The sequence below is a fragment of the Schistocerca piceifrons genome, chromosome 1, assembly GCF_021461385.2.
Source record: "Schistocerca piceifrons isolate TAMUIC-IGC-003096 chromosome 1, iqSchPice1.1, whole genome shotgun sequence".
In the NCBI taxonomy this organism is placed as follows: Eukaryota; Metazoa; Arthropoda; class Insecta; order Orthoptera; family Acrididae; genus Schistocerca; species Schistocerca piceifrons.
In genome coordinates, this window is record NC_060138.1 from 1,229,665,673 (window position 1) to 1,229,672,352 (window position 6,680).

The 6,680-nt window shown below is 43.5% G+C and overlaps 1 pseudogene; it reads left to right on the forward strand.

Moving 5' to 3' along the window:
• Positions 1–4,534: 4,534 nt before the first annotated feature.
• LOC124728215 lies at positions 4,535–4,652 on the forward strand (annotated as a pseudogene).
• The last annotated feature ends 2,028 nt before the right edge of the window (positions 4,653–6,680 follow it).

Sequence of the window (6,680 nt, forward strand, 5' to 3'; positions counted from 1 at the left end):
GTCAGTATGTAATAAAAGCAACACTGAAGATGCTACCAATTTGATAATACGGTCGCCAGCCTAATTAGGCATTAACTGAGATTCTTTCCTGTACAAGTTGATGTATATTCATGCAAAACAACACGTAGTAACACTGCATAATATAGTAAAATTTTAGAACCAGAAAATCTATTGAACTGATAGTTTGACATTCTGTCCTGATATGGAAAAACCATGAATACATAACACTACACTATAATGTATACTACAAAACTTTACACTATCTATTAATCTGATTAAAATCTGGCATAGGTTACCCTAGAAATAGCACTTTCGAGTCACATACAAAACGTCAATTTTGATAAAGATAAAACACTGATAAATTTTGACTTATATATTGACTTTAACTTTTGCTGGTCAAACCAGTGTGGAACACTTCAGAATTCAAATGAGTAAAAGGGGGGGGGGGGACCCTGAAACTGTTATGATCACTATAGTAAAAAAATTGATTACTGAAATTATCATGCCTTCAAGATATCAAGTATGTGAGTTACTACTCTTTTTATCTTATTTACTTCTCATTTAAATACCTTTATATCTGTCTCGAAATAATTAATCTTCATTAGACCTTCGTTATTCATTTACTGGTTCATTAACAAAACAGTTCTTTAAACTCCATTCTAACATAACTAGGTCTGCAAGTAATTGTTATTAACACAAAATTTAATTTTTCATTTCGGGACATTCGGATTGCACAACATTTGGAAAGGACTCTGTCTAGGTTAGTTGTGAGGATAATTAAATGAGGGGAAAGTTCTGGTAAAATTTAGGTTCTTATTGAACAGTTCACTCTATGGTCCATACGAATACAGTACTAAAAGTTTCAACCTGATTTTATCGATTGGCGAGCGGCGAGATGGCGAGGCACAGAGCACACATACAACCACAGCTGTGGCTCTTGACGTATCGGCTCTTTAATTCTTCTTAGCGTCGCAATACTTTTCCATTTAGTGCCTATGGAATTTTTCCATGCTGTGTGGGCGTTGGAACGGCATACTCGAGGCTCAGTGAAGCTATGTCCAGGAGAGCCTCCTCGCTCCAGAACGTGTTGCTCAAACCAGTGCCCAACTCCGACTACTACTGCTGAGCCCGTTGTGTCGTGTAGCGCCCGCGTGCATTTTCGCGCGCTCGCCTGCCATCCACCTTTTACCGCTCCCTGACAGGCCGGGTATTCACCCGAGGTTTTGCATTCTACATATCCTGACACATTGCCTACGCATGGACCAGACGCACAGTTACAATTTTAAACATCTTACAACAGTTTCAACATTTGTTACAGTTCAATGCTATTACAATATTACTTGACATTTGACATAAACAGTAATATTCACATTGAAACTTGTTTACAGTTTTCTTAACACAATGACATGAAACAAAAAACAAATGAAATCAGAACATCAATTACTCAAGTTTAACGAAAAATCAGATGGAAAAAAAATATTATTTATATGTACAATAGTACAACGTCGTTGTTGTTACAACTGGCTCACAGATGGCTCCCCACTCTCCTACGAGCCGCTTCCCCCCAATCCCTTCCCGTCCCTCTCTATCCTTCACCTCACCCCACCCCACCCTGCACCTACACATCATCCCAGAACACAGAGAAAACAACAATAATTAACTATACATCACAATGTGTTTCATATAGCTTCTGGAAATAATACTACTGTGCATCTATCGTACAAAGAAAACGAGAGCACATTTCACTTATAAAACTAAAATGCCACATTGTTTCGTCAAATACATAAAACAGAGTAAATTAGAAATTCAAAGCACGAACAGTGTGCTCCAGAGTGGAGGTGACTGTCAATGGAACCGCTGCGTAGACATCTACGGCACATCAGGATAGATTGAGTGGACACGCAGCGGAAGCGTCGATGGGCCATTACAGGCTTGGTTAACAGCTGGCGTGAGCCATTGCATCGATTATTAGTCTTTGAAATACAAAATTGTATTCGCTGGATACAATTGGCAGGGGAATAGTTGTTATATACACTGAGATGAAAAGCCATGTGATATCTAATATCGGACCTCCTTTTCAATCTATCCCAGGCATGTTCCATAGGGTTTCATGTCTGGAGAATATGGTGGCCACTCTAGTGGAGTGATGTCGTTAGCCTGAAGGAAGTCATTCAGGAGATGTGCACGATGGGGGTGCGAATCGAACTGTCGTACATGAAGACGAATGCCTCGCCAGTATGCTGCCGGTATGGTTGAACTATCGATCGGAGAATGGCATTCGCGTATCGTACAGCCGTTACGGCGCGTTCCATGACCACCAGCGGCGTACGTTGGCTCCACATAATGCCACCCCAAAACAGTAGGGAACCTCCACCTTGCTGCACTCGCTGGACAGTGTGTCTTAGGCGTTCAGCCCAACCGGGTTGTCTCCGACCATTGTCTGGTTGAAGGGATATGCGACACTCATCGGTGAAGAGAACGTGATGCCAATCCCGAGCGGTCCATTCGGCATGTTGTTGGGCCCATCTGTACCGCGCTGCATGGTGTCGTGGTTGCAAAGATGGGCCTCGCCATGGAGGTAGGGAGTGAAGTTGCGCATTATGAAGCCTATTGCGCATAGTTTGAATTGTAACAAGACGTTATGTGGCTGCACGAAAAGCGTTATTCAACTTGGCGGCGTTGCTGTCAGGGTTCCTCCGAGCCATGATTCGTAGGTAGCGGTCATCCACTGCAGTAGTAGCCCTTGGACTGCCTGAGAGAGGCATTTCATCGGCAGTTCCTGTCTCTCTGTATCTCCTCTATGTCCGAAGAACATCGCTTTGGTTTACTCCGAGATGCCTGGACACTTCCCTTATTCAGAGCCCTTCCTGGCACAAAGTAAAATGCGGACGCGATCGAACCGCGATATTGACCGTCTAGGCATGGTATCTTCCAAGAGTAACATTATTCGATGTAAACCCTTTCAACCGCAATGACCGCCTTCGGTCTGGTCCTTAAGCGATTGAAGGCACTCTAAAAACAGCGCTGTCCATTTTCGTGAATTCTGTATCGATAGCGTTGCGTATAAATGATACATATGGTTGGCTCACCTCATTGGTAACTCTTTCGACTACGCTCCAAACATAGTAGTCGAGGGGGTTCATATCCGGGCTATTCAGGGCCAGAACTCCTTTGACCACAACATGTCAACGTTATCAGAGACCCAGTTTTGGATTAAATGACTCCTATAAGGTCCTGACATCCGACGCATTGTCGCTCGCTGACATTCAGTGCTGATTCCAATTTCCTCAGCAATTGCCCGGTTCCTCCGAAATCAGCGCCTGAGCCTTTTCGATGACTGCCGCAGATCGTGACACGCTTTACCTCGAATGATATTTTCTCGCTGGGTTAGGGGAATTTTCCCAGATTTCTCCAAAGCATTATACTTGGCCACAATATTGTAAACAGATGATCTCAGATACCCGAAGAATAGAGCTATTTCAGTGGGTAAACGACCAGCGCGCTGACTTTCGGTAATCTCAGCTCTTCGGTTGTACTCCGTACTTGTCCGTAACATCTCGGCCATTTTGAGGTTCCGACTGTTTTCATGGCTTTCGACCTCCGGTGGAACAACTATTTGGCGGGAAATTCAAATTGAAATCTGTCTGGGTTTAAGCGCCGAATCCTGTATAAAATGAAAAGTGGCAAGTTATCCACGTGACTTATAAAAGAAATTTGGTTACACGATAAATGACACTAATCTAAAGGCTGTCGATTCAACTATATACTTACAGATTTCAATTACGAATAGCTTAGTTCGAACGGTTCAAATGACTCTGAGCACTATGGGACTTAACATCGGAGGTCATCAGTCCCCTAGAACTTAGAACTACTTGAACCTAACTAACATAAGGACATCACACACATCCATGTCCGAGGCAGCATTCGAACTTGCGAGCGTAGCAGCAGCGCAGTTCCGGACTGAAGCGCCTAGAACCGCTCGGCAATCTGGAACGATCATACAGATTATGTTATGGGGAAAGCAAACCAAAGACTGTGATTTACTGACAGAATACTTAGAACATGTAACAGGTCTACTAAGAGACTCCTTACAGTACGCTTGTCCTCCCTCTTCTGGAGTACTGCTATGCAGAGAAGGAACCGCATGAGTTATGAATGACAGAGGACATCGAAAATGTTCAGAGAAAGGGAGCTCGTTTTGTAATCTCGCGAAATAGATGAGTGTGTGTCACGGATATGATACGCGAATTGAGGTAGCAGTCATTAAACAAAGACGTTTTCCGTTGCGACTATACCTTCTGATGAAATTTCAGTCACCAACTTTCTCCACACAGTGTAAAAGTTGTTTGTTGTCGCTCGCCTACATAGGGAGCAATGACTATCGTAATAAAAACCCGAAATTAAACCTCGTACGGAAAGATTTGTTGATTTTTCCCACGCGCTGTTAGAGGATGGAACGGTAGAGAAATAGCCCGAAGGTGATTCGACGAACCCTCTGCGAGGTATTTGATTGTGAATTGTGATCATGCGAGGTGCTAACGGCCTTGCCGCAGTGGGAACACCGGTTCCCGTCGGATCACCGAACTTAAGCGCTGTCGGGCTGGGCTAGCACTTGGATGGGTGACCATCCGGTGTGCTGAGCGCTGTTGGCAAGGGGGGGGGGGGGGGGGGATGCACACAGGCCTTGTGAGGCACACTGAGGAGCTACTTGATAGAGAAGTAGCGGCTCCGGTCTCGTAAACTGACATACGGCAATAAGAGCGGTGTGCTAACCACAAGCCACTCCATATCCGCTTCCAGTGACGCCTATGGATGAGGATGACACGGCTGCCGGCCGGTACCGTTGGACCTTCATGGCCTGTTCGGTTTTAATCATGCGATGTAAATGTCGGTTGTAACATGACTGCGACAGTCTTTAATATCGGAATCATTTACAATATCCTCACTTTCCTACGGCAATATGTATTCAGACTCTTGCCCTTGGTGGATAATAAACGTCGCGTTTTACGAGTTAGGTACTTCAGCTGAGGTGCCCTGTATCGGAACTGTGATAAGCATAGACTGCTGCAGTCGGGGCTACTGGACGTTTCCTTGTCCACCGAGGGCGGCGGTGATTTTTCTAACGGCGCAGGACAAATTGATTGCCAATCCGTTTAGTCCACGGGGCAATCAGCGCGCTGATTGGCCGGCGGGCAAGTGAGCCGCTTTAACAAGCCATGTGGAAATCAAACAACAGCTCGTTACGTCCCGGACTTCAGACACTGCTCGGCGCGCGCCTCTTCATAGTAACGAGATGTTGCCTCAGTTAATAAACGGGGACAGCAGAGCGGGGCGGCCGGACAGTCTGTTAGGAATGGCGAACTCGATTTACCAACACATGGCATACCATTCCGTACCAGCTGAAACTTGTATCGTGGTAGCGCAATAACAGTAATATTGCACACTCTCAAATCTTTTATTTATTTACACGTCAAGTTCCGTAGGACCAAATTGAGGAGCAATTCTCCAAGGTCATGGAACATGTCAGTACATGAACTTACAACATAAAAGTAATAACATGTAAAAATAAATGTTCATGAGCCTGAAAAGAAGTCAGTCCATAAGTTTAAGTAAACTAAGAGTCAGCTTAATTTTTCAAGGAACTCCTCGACAAAATAGAACGAGTGACCCATGAGGAAACTCTTCAGTTTCGATTTGAAAGCGCGTGGATTACTGCTAAGATTTTTGAATTCGAGTGGCAGCTTATTGAAAATGGATGCAGCAGTATACTGCACACCTTTTTGCACAAGAGTTAAGGAAGTCAGCTGCAAATGGAGGTTTGATTTCTGCCGAGTATTAACCGAGTGAAAGCTGCTTATTCTTGGAAATAAACTAATATTGGTAACAAGAAACGACAATAAGGAATATACATATTGAGAGGCCATTGTCAAAATACCAAGACTCGTGAACAGAGGTCGACAAGAAGTTCGTGAACTCACACCACTTATTGCCCGAACCGCCCGTTTCTGAGCCAAAAATATCCTTCTGGAATGGGAAGAGTTACCCCAAAACATTATACCATACGACATAAGTGAATGAAAATAAGCAAAGTAGACTAATTTACGTGTCGACGTATCACTCACTTCATCTATTAATCACAGTAACGTACCTTTCTTTAATCGAAACTATACTGCAACCAGCTCTATTTGTACAGTGGAGATCAAATCTGCATATCAAAAAGACGACGTATTTCAAGGGGATTGTTAGTACTTGTCATGTAGCGTGGGATCATGCGAGTCGAAACTACTTGCTCATCGAACGAGCCAGTACACATTTTACAGAATGCTGATTATAAAATTTACAGAGGATGATTTAATGCATTAATATCACGAAGAAACAGAAAGCCTACGAATAAATAACACATTACTGAGGAAAGGTCTCAGTTATTGAGAGAAACTCCTGTACAGATCAGGAAGAGTATGCCAGAAGGAAATCTTTCAATTCAGATTTGAGCACTTGGGGGCTTAGTATTTTTCTTTTCTCAGTTTTGTTTGAAACCAATTGAAAATTAAACCTGCCGAATAGTGCACACCTTTCTGTACAATTCTTACGGAAGTGTTATAAATGCGTGTCGTTTTTCCGTCTAGTGACCACCGAGTGAATGTTGTAGTTTCTTCTGAATAACTCAATATTGTCAACAA